Source organism: Silene latifolia, chromosome 7 (assembly GCF_048544455.1).
Source record: "Silene latifolia isolate original U9 population chromosome 7, ASM4854445v1, whole genome shotgun sequence".
Lineage (NCBI taxonomy): Eukaryota > Viridiplantae > Streptophyta > Magnoliopsida > Caryophyllales > Caryophyllaceae > Silene > Silene latifolia.
Window position 1 is genome coordinate 86,111,630 of NC_133532.1, and position 12,863 is coordinate 86,124,492.

The window sequence follows — 12,863 nt, forward strand, 5'->3', positions numbered from 1 at the left end:
CGGCCACACCGTGCCCAAGTTAATATGAATTTGGATCATGGACACATTTATTCGAAATTTGGGTTGAACTCAACAAAAGTATTCTCGACCATAGCCGGATGTGTTTTGGGCTAAAGATAAATATTAATGTAATTTTATCGACCAAGAGTTCTAAAAGTAGAATCGATTAAAGAGTTAATCCACCGAGTTATATTGATAAGGGATAAATCGGCCCTACCGTGTCCAAGTTAATATGAATTTGGATCTTGGAATCATTTATTATAGTTGAGTAGAGGTCACTATATAAATGCTCATATCTTGTTAAATTATTTACAAGTATTATTATAACGATGAATGTTTTGTTTTCATTATTCCGTTATCATATTGTTCTAATTCTATACCTCAAATTATATACGATATCATTTCGATTTCAATTCAAATCTCCATTAAAACATCGTAACGAAAGACAAAATTTAAATTTTCTTCTAAAAACCTCGTATTATCCATTGAAAGAATCTCTTGTGAAGAGTATAGATAAAAGTTATTCGTGATCAAAAGGGTTTTTGATTCTTGACTAACATATCTACTTACAATAAATTGCTTCTCATATGCTTAATTGAGTTAAGTACTTTGAAACGTTAAATCATTTTGGTGACTAGATTTGTTAGAAATCGTAATTGACCAAAATACCGCAACCACTTCAATGAAAGTTTTAAGACTAAAACGAACGAATGAAGAGTAGTCTTCATGATTTTCATTTTTGCTTCTCTTAGCAAAGACTCATTGAAATGAGTGGGAGCATTCTCTTAAACCGTTAAGAAAAGGGTGAGGTTTAAAGAAGTAAAATTAGAATGGAATTGATACAAGGTAATGTTAAAGGTAAAGTTATTGAGAATAACGATACTAAACCTATCAATCCCGACCGATAAAGTTTCCATTGTCTTAATGGTTGGACGCTAGAAAGGAAACTACCCCCAATTATTGAAGAATCAGCAAGTTAGTTGTGGGACATCTAATGGGACCTTCTTCTTTAAATGTTTATTTGATTAACATTAATTTTGCTAGTACTACTTCGTCAATATTAGAAACCAGTGGAGGTTTTCATCATTGTATTCGATACATAAGATGATTATAATATGACGACTAGCATCAAATAATTTTGAGAGATAGAGTCATTGTGTAATCATCTAGTTTAGGGTTTATAGTTGTACTTAATTATGACTATTAAGTGCATAAACTCTAAATAAGAATATAAACTTGTTAAGATACAAAAGAGGTTTAACTTTTATGACCCTATACACCACGATTTGATGTATGGCTAGCCCATTATCAAGGTGAATATATTCTAAACTAAACTAGAATGATACATCATGTAGATGATATAAGACTCAAATTGGTAACCAAAGATTAAACCTTAAATTCTGGAATGATGAACGCAAAGAGTTATCGAGTACTCTTGGAACCATTAGATTGTTAATCTTATGGTATATGCGTATCTTGTATTCAAAGCAAGATGTCTCGTGCCTTTTGGTTGAAAAGGAGATCGAGGTTGTAAATCATTGATCCAAAATAGGTTGATCATTTTGTTTTACCAACGATTTAAGTTGACGCTAATGTGTTCACTTAATAAGGTAAATAGAGAAATCTTTGAAGAAGTTCAAAGAGTTTAAAGAATCACGATTTAGTCGTGATGTGATTATCAAAGTGAAGACTTTGATATAAGCCAAATGAAATGTGATATAGTATCACAAGTTAATCTCTCTTAACACACATTATGGGATAATGTGTGGTTGGATAAAGAAATCAAACGCTATTCGATATGGTTTGGAATTCAATCAAGTTACTTTGAGTTACTTGATCCTTTTGGGGATTTTATCATTTTGTCTAAATTATTTTTCCACTAAATCTAAAACGAATCATATGAGATATGAAATGGTAGGGTACCATGCTTGTAAGTTTTCACAAGAAACAAATGCTCATTTTTCCTTACTATAATCACGAGTACAACGAGTTTGTGGCTCTTGAAGCTGTCTTTCTAGAATACAAGTTTATTTCTAGAAGACAGAGTGGGAGAAATAATTCAAGAGCCACAAAGAATGTTATGTCGCAAGAAACTGGTCTTTCTTGGCTACATGAGACGTTTTGTGTAAGACGTTGTTTCTTCAAAACCTAGGAGGTTAAAGTCATCACTTGTTTAAGATGATGAATTAGTGTTACTTTTAGAAAGTAAAGAGCTTGCAACTTACAAAGAAATTGTTTGATTCAAGTTGATTACTTCTGGAAAGTAATGAACATATAACTTACATGAGAGTGTTTAAGTCTGTGGACAAGGCCCTCGGGAACTGCGTCCGAGGGATCCACACCTGACATAATCGACTCGAGGTTCTTTCGAATCGAATTAAGACCAATTAGAGTCGCCACCAAGTTTTTTGGGAACTTGGAACCGTTCAAGTCAACTTTACACCTTTCATCGAAAAGCATAAAGCCAATCGACTACGAGTGATTAAAGATAAAGACTTGTACCCTATATCACTCGATTAGAATGACTCTCGTAATCCAATGGTATTTAGACGGATCCACAAACCATAGATCTTGAGTAAGGGGTGAGGGTACGTGTTGGGAAGCCCATAAGGACACCCAACCCCGCCCGTCGATAACGGCCTCTACTAAGTCAAGTGTCGGATTTCAAACAAGGTCATAGCTACTGCGATGTATGTAATGCAAACGTTGTTTTAACCCTATCATGTGACAACAATTTCTATGTCGTTTTAGATGCAACTAAACTAACTTTGTCAAAGTTGTAATTTAGCATGTGGGTTGATTAATCTAAACAACATACAAACAAAGCAAACAAGGCTTAAGGGGGAATGGGGGAGCCGTTGGGATCTACCTATTACAAACCGGGCATTTCATGCCGACACAACGATAAATAAATTACAACTCGATCTAATTACAATTGCTACATACGACTCAAAACACGACACAAAACACACGGCCATTGGGCCTCGAAAACCGTGCACATGAGGGTGGCCCACGGCTCACATGACCCACGGTCCTTGGGTCATCCTCGTATTGCGTGCTCGCGCTTAATCTCATCGAATTAGACATAGGGCTACGCACCAAAGCATGCATTAGCATAAACCGGGCCATGTTGCTTTAGACAACACGCGGTTTACTACGCTTCTACAAGCATTGGGAACAACCGTCTAACCAAACAAGACCAAGGTTTTTGAAGAGGTTTTGACTCAAAAGAAGTAAAACAAAATTGAAAGATTACAACTCGATAAACCAACGGTAAATTACAAACAACAAAACAACATAGAACAAACGATAAACAAGGAACGGAAAACAGAATGAGAAGGGTAAGATACACGGCCAAACACGGCCCAACCAACGGCCAAGACAAAGTTAACCTAGTTCCTAAGTTAGATTCATTGGTTAGATCGAATGATTGCGAAAAGGGATAAGAAACAAGTTAGAAAACGAGTTAAAAACGATGTTGATTGATTGTCGCACGAGGGTGCATTCTACACGGCCTAAAGGGTCTATTTAGGTCAAATTCGCTAATTAATTTAACTCATCGAGTGTCAATAAGAAGGTGCTAATCACGCACTCTTATACTAGCGAGAAATTAGGTGAAAGAGATAGATGCATTCAATTATTTACAGAAATCGTCGATTGATTTTATAACTTACGTCGAAGCCACCTAAAGTGTCTAATTAGATTATTGAATTGATTTAAAGTCATCTAATTACGTCATAGGTTAACAATCAGAAGTTAAACTAACATGCAACGGGTCCTAAGGTCCATCGATTTGGCCGAAACAGTAAGAGGGTCGAAAACGAAGATCGAAGTTAGATAATTGTTTTATTTATGCCCTACTTTGAACACGAGGATATGTAAATGAGACGGGGGTGTACGACCGACAGATGTAGCGGTTTCTTTTCCCATCTCAAGTCAACGCGGGTGTTCATAGTGGTACTTTAACTCATACTCGGACTAACTAGTTTCATCTTTAATTTAAAACAATCGATAAACAAGCGAAAAAACAAACAAAAAAAGACAATAAAAAAGGCATAAAAAAAAACGAAATAAAAAGAGAAAAGAAGGGGATTTGATGCACCCTCAACCTACATGTATCGTTGACACCGTCTTGGGTCGTAATCGATGGTAGATTTTATCTCGAGAGGCCGTCGTCGACGAAGTAACAAAGCAACACGCGTTTTGGAAAGTTTCTGGACAGCAGTTTTAAAACAGTGATATCTCCCTCGTTTCACGACGAAAATTCGATCCGAAAGATGTTTTGGAAACTAGAAAGAGAGGAGAACAAGGATCTTAAAGCAACCCCTGCTCGTTTTGGGTTATTGGGCACGAAAAACGAGCACAAACAGAACTGGACAGACAAGAGTAAACCGCGAAAACAGAGTGTTATTTCACTCTGTTTTTCGAGGGATCTCGTGTGCTCTCAAGGTCAATTCGGCTCGTAAATCTTTGTCTAATGTGTAGATGGATGTTATGTGGTTAATTAGGAACAAGAAACTCGAATTTTTATGGTGATTTGACGGAGGAACGAAAGGGTTTTCGAAGGAGACACACAAACAGTTTCAGTTTGTGTGTCGGTTTTGTTTAGGGTTTTTGGAGGATGTTTAGGGTTTGTTTCTGAGGTTTAAAGCTTCTATGTGATGGTTGGATGTATGGAGAACTTAGAGGAATGAATGTATGGTGAAGGGGTGGTATTTATAAGGGTTTAAAATAGGGTAAAAGGGAGGAGGAAGCAGTCGGGCTCAATCCCGTATGGCTGCTGTCCATCGATTTTTGTGAGGGTTTGAGGAGAGTTTTCTTGGTGATTAAGCTAGGATAATATGGGTAGGATACTAGGGTATGGGTTAGGGTTAATGGGTACGGGTCTTGGTAGTGTTTGGAGCGGGTTTGGGCTCGCGAATTGAGCTGCAAAACAGGGCAGGGGTTCGGTTTTATGCGGGCTGCTTGTGGCCTGTTTGGGACGAGGATTTGGGCTGCTTGTGAGGGGGTTCGAACATGGGTTGATGGGTATTGGTATAGGTGGGTTAGTGTACTCGAGATTCGTGCCAATTCGCAAAGGAAACGGGCTTAAAAACCGAGCTAAAATCGAGCTCAAAACACACGGTTAAAAACGAGTTCCTCGCTTTTAAAAAAACGATTTTTCAAATCAATTAACCCATTAAAATAAATGACTTTTCAAATCAAAAATACTCATAAAATGATTTTTCAAATCAAATATTTATTTTATTTTCAATAAAATAAACTTGGAAAAATAAATTCAAAATAAGATAAATTAAATTGAAATTACTTTAAAAAACAAACTTTAATTTAAATATCATTTAAATTAATAAAATGAACTCACTAAAAAAACATTAATTTAAATATCATTTAAATTAATAAATTACTTCATCGACGACGCCCATTCTACCTCGTAAAACGAGCCCAAATAATGACAATGACAACTAAAGAATACATGTGTCCTATCATCATCGGGTGTTTGTCGGGTTCTCTATAAATTCCAATATCGACGGATACGGGTATCTCTGAGCCCCCACTTTGACCGAGGCTTGGACAAGGCGAAAGTCAAAGTATACCCCAGGTCCCTCTCGACCTGAGGATTCTTCGGGTCGTTTATAGTCCATTAGACTTGCGTATATAAGCTCGCCAGCCATAAGAAGAGATCATACCTGAAACTTCGTCGGGGATTGACTCTTTCTTCTGTTGCGTCGAAATATCATCGTTGGTCATCGACCCATAAATTGCATAAATGGTGGGTTGAGCCTTATCCTCAGGCGCCTACGTATCCGTTTATGACGGAATCAAACCCGCGTCGTAGTTCGGCAGCTGCTGACTCATGCCCAAAGTTTATCATCTGCTGGCGTATGTCCAAAATTCATCATCTGCTGACATTGGCCCAAAATTTATCATCTGCTGGCGCTTGTCCGAATGGGACGGGACTTTCCGAGGAGGTTGCCGCCGCTTTCATCATTTGCTTTCAGCTACGGAATTCTTCCATTTCATACTCTTGTATTGAATTGAATTCTTGGTGGATGTCATCCCTTTCACCTTGATAATGGTCTCTGAAGCCAACGGCTTCAGAGCCCCCAGTTTGCAATGGCTCTAAAGTCGAAGACTTTAGAGCCCCCAGTTGAAGCATATCCTGCTACACTTGAAACACAAAAACGCACGTGCAATAATCATCACATAAGCACATTTGGATCATCGATCTTGAAATTGGATCATTTGAAATACTGGGTCATCGACCCGAAAATTGAATTTGATAATTTTGAATAATTGGGCCATCGACCCGAAAATCGGATTCGAAAATTTTGAATGATTGGGTCATCGACCCGAAAATTGAATTTGAAAGACTGGGTCATCGACCCAAATTTTGAATTTTGAAATGAATCACTTGGATGCTGGGTCGTTGACCCAAAAAGTTTTTGAAATTTTGGAATTTTGAATTTTGAAATTGAACCTTGATGGGTGAGCATAAAATGCGACTCAGACATTCTATACGACCGATAAACAACGTGGGCGTAGCCCGCTACCGCAAAACAAAAAGGAAAATAAAACCGTAAGTGTGCACGGGCTTTAATTCAACTATGGACTCGTCGAGGGTAAAAATGTAAATCGGCCGTTCCGGCGCTCCTCAAAACGCGATAGATGTGCGAAAACCCGATGCATCGCCAAAGACCGGTGTGGACTGGGGCGGGCCTAAGAGGCGCGCGACCCAAGGCCCACACGGCTCAAAAAACGGTACCCTAGGGGTGTCCTCCTAGGTGTTTCCTTCCCTTATACTTTCTATATATAAGGAAGAGCTGTACTGCCAAATTTATTCTGCCTTTTCCCCCAAACTGGTGCAAATAACATAAATCATTATGGATAATCTAGTTAGTGCTATGCGAGCATGGGAGACCGACTTTACTAGCGCAGAGAGACAAGAATTAAAGACCGTTCACTTGGCGCAATTACTTCCCTTACGCCGCATCCCCTTCAACTGCGCTGTTGGAGCACCGCCTTAGCTATTGGGATCCTCCGAACCATGTCTTTGCTTTTCCCGAGGGGGAGATCCGCCCTTTACCCGAAGAGTTTTACGCCCTTGGAGGATGGGATGCCGAGGCAGTCACGGCTATACCTAAATTTCATTCGGGTGGCGTGGAACCTATCTAGACGCCTTGGCCTTTCCAGGACGGAGTCTGAGGGAGTAGTGACTGGTGACGAAGTCAACCTTTTTGCTATTCATAGGAGATTTTGTATCTTGCGGAGCAAGATTGGCCACAAAGATATCGCGCAGGGCCTTTGGATTGATCATGTTACACCTTTATGTCTTCGAAGGTAGGATGAATAAGACAACTTGTGTAGGACAAGCGAAGCTTTTGTCCATTGTGTCTCAGATGGAGACGGGACATAACCCTTCCCGGATTATTCTCGCCAAACCCTTCGAGGATTAGATGCTAAGAAAATTAACCCTGGTGCCGATTGGTCGGGATGCTCCCGTCTATTGCAGGTGATAAGATCTATTCTCCTGATTCCGCATCCTTAATTGATTTTCTTTTTTTACCACAATTCTTGTGTTATTGCCACGATTTTGTCACGATTTTGCTGCATTCTGCCACGATTTTGCTGTATTCTGCCACGATTCTTGTCACAAATCCGTTTTTTCTTCTTTTTTTTTTTTTTTTTTTTTTTTTTTTTTTTTTTTTTTCACGTTTTTTCTTTTTCTTTTCTTTTTCCTTTTTTCGTCTCTCTTTTTTTTGTCTCTTTCATGTTTTCTTTTTTTCTTTTCCTCTTTTTCAGGTGTGGCTTTGCGAGAGATTTTGGCTCTTCGCCCCGCCGCGTGAGCCCAACTCGTATCTTGCTCGTATGCTGACTATGCGTGCCAAGCGGTATGAAGACGGGCATCAAGATGACCTTGCCTATTGGCGAAACAAACTGACAGAAGGGGACGGTCGCCCTCTTTGCTGGTTCATGTCTTGGCTTCGCCTCAAATCCTTTACTATCCTTCCGGAAGATGACAAGACCAGACGTTTGCAGCTACTGGGTTTAGAGAGGTCTATCCACATTTACCCTGACCGCGTCCTGCGTCAGATGGGCCGCAGACAAATGATTCCCAAGTGTGAGGCTATTCTGGGACGAGCAAGAGAACTGAATTCCTCTATATGTGACGATTGGCTCAAGAGGTGGCACCAAAGGCGTCTTTGGTACGTATCTGCGCGCCCTCAGACTATCTGGGTATCCCCGTCTTATACTAAATGGCTTAAAGAGGAGACCGAATCAAGTAAGGACTTGTGTCGGAAGGATGAGCTTGTCGACATCAAATATTATGACAAAAGCAGAAACAGTCGTGACTTCTTTGTTAACGATCTTTCGTCTACGCCTGGACCTGAAGCTAGGACTGAGAAGACTCCTAAGACCGACTCACAAAGCGACAGTGTGTGGAAACGGTTGGGTTCAAAGGCACACTCGGGCTCAGCCTTAGAAGGGAGGCTTGGTCCTCGCTTGAGTGTAAAAGATAGGCTGGGCTCTCGGGAAGAAAAGACGATTCCTCCTAAAAAGCGCGCTAGACAGAACACAACCACCCCTCCCCCACAGGAGCCTCGGTCACGTGACCCAAAAGGCAAAGGGAAAAAGAAGATGTAGGAGCCTTCGACTCCGATCTATTATTTGAATACTACTACTTATTATTTGTTGCTTGCTGTGTGCTTTTTTTTTTTGTATGTTGTAATGGGCATCGCCCGATTTTAATAAGACTTACTATCTATTAAAAAAATTCCAGTTCCTGCATAAAATTTCATTTTATTTAAAGAAGGGGTCGGTTGTACTCTTTTAAAGAGCTGCCTACGTATCTGTTATCAACAGAATCAAACCGAGCTCGTAGTTCCACAGAACAATTGCGCTACAATCATCGATTTATAACGCATAAAAAGCAGCGAAGCAAAAGTGCCGCGGCCTAGACTCGCTTACGAGCACTGCAATTCAAAAATTTTTATTTTATGGCATTGAGAGTGAGTTCTACGGATAGTATTTCTTCAGTTGATCCAAATTCGTTGGATTCGCAAAGTCATTTCCATCTAGATCTGTTAGTCTGACTGCGCCTCCCGATAATATCTTCTTTACCAGGTAAGGCCCGGCCCAGTTCGCTTGAATTTTCCCCTCGGGTCAATTGGTAGTAAAGCGCGGACGGACTTTAGGACTAAATCCCCATCCTTTATTCCTCGAGGTTTCACCTTTTTGTTAAATGCCCTTTGTATCCTTTTCTGATAGAGTTGAACATGATGTAGTGCATTTAACCGTCGCTCGTCGAGCATGACCAAGGAATCATACCTGGCTTGCGGCCATCGCCTTCAGAGACTCGACTTTCTAACAGATCCTTAAAGAAGGTACCTCTAATTCGATAGGCTGAATCGCTTCCATCCCATATGTTAAATAGAACGGAGTTGCTCCAAAGTGGCCGTGCGAATAGACGTTACGTATCCCCACAAAGGCGAACGGTATCTTTTCCGCCACTCGCGATAATTGTCGGTCATCTTTCCGAGAATCACAAAGATTGTCTTGTTAGCGGCTTCCACCGCACCATTTGTTTGAGGTCGATATGGTGACGACTTGTGGTGTTTGATTTTATACTTTTCAAGTATTACTAGCTTTCACTGAAGTGAGTGCCATGATCGCTAATGAGCTCATGTGGCACCCCATATCTGCAAATGATTTCATTCTGAATAAACTTTGCTACCTGCTTCGCTTGTAGAACCTTGTATGATTTTACTTCTACCCACTTCGTGAAGTAATCAATGGCGACTAGCATGAAACAATGCCCACCTGTTCCAGATGGGTTGACCTTTCCAATAATGTCGATTCCCCATGTTGAGAAAGGCCATGGTGATGTCAAAGTATATAACAAAGAAGCGGCACGTCTTTGTATGTTTGCGAAGATTTGGCAATTGTGGCAATGTTTGACATATTGGCGACAATCCGTCTCCATCGTGGTCCAATAATACCCTAATCTCATGATTTTACGAACCAAAGATATGGGCATTCATGTGTGGGCCACACTCTCCGTCATGGACTTCTTCCATGACTCTTTTCGCAGTTGGTGAGTCGATGCATCGCAGAAGGACATTTTGCGCCGTCTTCTTGTACAATCGTTGCGTCATTAGTTCTAACGAATCAAGGCGGCTAGCATTCGAATAGCGCGCTTTCCGTGGTTATCCATGTCGGGTGGATACTCTCCGATTCCTTGAATTTCGAATAGCATGATACCAAGGTTCGGCCTCGGTTTCTTCGTCGTCGCCGATTACGTTAACATAAGCAGGTGATGATCTTCGTTCGACACATATCGGCATAGTATCCATATGATCGGTATGTTGATTAGAGCACTAATTTTGATAGTGCATCAAAGAACTGGTTTTCGTCTGCGGGGAGGTGCACGTACTTGACCTCGGTGAACAACTTTTCTAGTTCTTCGATTTTCGCTTGGTATGGGGCCAAGCTATCACTTCGGGTTTTCCACGTCCCGGCCACTTGGTTGATTACTAGTGACGAGTCCCCATGTACTACAAGCTTTTTGATGCCTAACTCGAGAGCACTTTGTGCAATCCAAGTAGGCATGCTTCATATTCAACCGCGTTATTAGTGACGTTAAAGTCCAACTTGATCGAAATAGGAACATGTTCACCTTCCGGTGAAATGAGTAGAACTCCTATCCCGTAACCCCTGTAGTTCGATGCTCCATCGAAATAGAGGTCCCACGTATCATTGTCTATGTGAACTATATCTTCGTCGGAAACGACCACGTATCCGAACCTCGCTTTCTTCTATCGGGTTATCCGCCAGGAAGTCTGCAACCGCCCTTCCTTTTATCACTTTTAGCGGTACATATTTCAGGTCGAACTCGGAAAGCATTAAAGTCCATCTTGACACTCTGCCGTTCAGAACTGGTTTTTCAAACAAGTATTTGATTGGGTCCATCTTCGAGTGGATGCAAACACTATGACTGAGCATGTAGTGCCGTAATTTCTTTGTAGCCCATACTAAAGCCAAACATGTCTTTTCGAGCTGAGTATACTTGATTTCATACTCCAAAAACTTTTTACTAATGTAGTAAATTGCTCTCTCCTCTTTATCGACCGTCTGTGCCAGCATTGCCCCCATTGCAAAGATCCGTAAATCGTAAGATACAATAACAGTGGTATCCCAGCCGTTGGTGGGCTGAGCACGGGAGGGGAAGATAGTATTTCTTTGATTTTATCGAACGCAGCTTGGCAGTGATCGTCCCATACAACGTGTTCCCCGACCTTCAATTTCTTGAAAATTGGCTCGCATATCATAGTTAGCCTTGCCACGAACCGACTTATATATTGGATTCTTCCTAGGAAACCTCGAATTTCCTTCTCGGTTTTTGGGTGAGGCATTTCCATTATGGCCTTTATTTTCGATGGGTCCACCTCAATGCCACGGTGGCTAACGATGTGACCCAATAGTTTGCCGGATGTGACTCCGAATGCGCATTTTTGTGGATTCAACCTCATGTTATACTTGCGCAATCGTTCGAAGAATTTGCGTAGTGTACCAAGGTGGCCATCACGCTCCTTTGACTTGACAATCATGTCGTCGACATAAACCTCGACCTCTTTGTGCATCAAATCATGTAACAATGTTGTCGCGGTCCTCTGATATGTGGCCCCTGCGTTTATCAACCCAAAAGGCATTACTGTGTAGCAATAGGTTCCCCATTGCGTTCTGAACGCAGTCTTATGCATATCTTCTTTCGCCATCTTGATCTGATTATAACCGGCGTATCCATCCATGAAGGATAGTAACGCGTGTTTCGCCGTGTTGTCAACCAGGATGTCGATGTGAGGTAATGGGAAATCGTCCTTCGGACTTGCCTTGTTTAAATCCCGGAAGTCCACACAAACCCGAACTTTACCATCTTTCTTAGGCACCGGAACGACGTTAGCCACCCAGTCCGAGTATTCTGACACCTTGATGAACCCAGCTTTGAGCTGCTTGTCGATTTCTTCCTTGACTTTCAAAGACCAATCTGTATGCATTTTGCGTAGTTTCTGCTTGACCGGCTTATATCCTGGCTTGATTGGGATCCTGTGTTCCGCAATTTCCCTATCAATGCCTGGCATGTCTTTGTAGGACCATGCGAAAACATCTTTGAACTCATGCAACAAATCAATGAACCCTTGTCTTTCGGTGGGACTTAAAGTAGTTCCTATTTTAAGCTCCTGTGGTTCTAAGGTTGTACCTACATTGATAGTTTCGGTATCTTCGATGATCGAAGTTTTCTGTTCGTACTCTTCCAACCCTTTTATCAACTGTAGAGGCGGTTCCATTTCTTCTTCTTCTTCTTCTTCGACCAACTGTTTGTCCGCGACCTCAGTCTCAATGTCATTATTAAAACAATCATTTTCAAAATTTGAATTGCAATGTAAGTAAGACAAGTCGTAAGCAAACTGGTTCATATTATTATTGATTTGAAATTGCGCGAAATGCGCTAACATTTGAGCCAACTGGTCGAGCTCGGTGGCGAGATAGGGGTATTCGGGACAGGCCCGGAATACCACCATTAGGAAAAGGTGCATAGGAAGGAAAGCTAGGGAGGGGTATTTTCAACACCGACTCCTTAGACTCAAACTTAGGACCTAACTCGGACTCGGACTCGGACTCGACTCGGACTCGAATCGGTAACATCATCTGGCTTGAACATCTCTCCTTCTCCCGTTGTCAACTTGAAAAGAAGTCCTTTGTTGTCAGTCCATTTGATTGTTTTCCGCCATCCCGTGTTGGTCCTAAGAGGATCCACATCGGTGATGAGGGTAGATGGGTCAAATCGCTCGCTCCTCAGGATCATG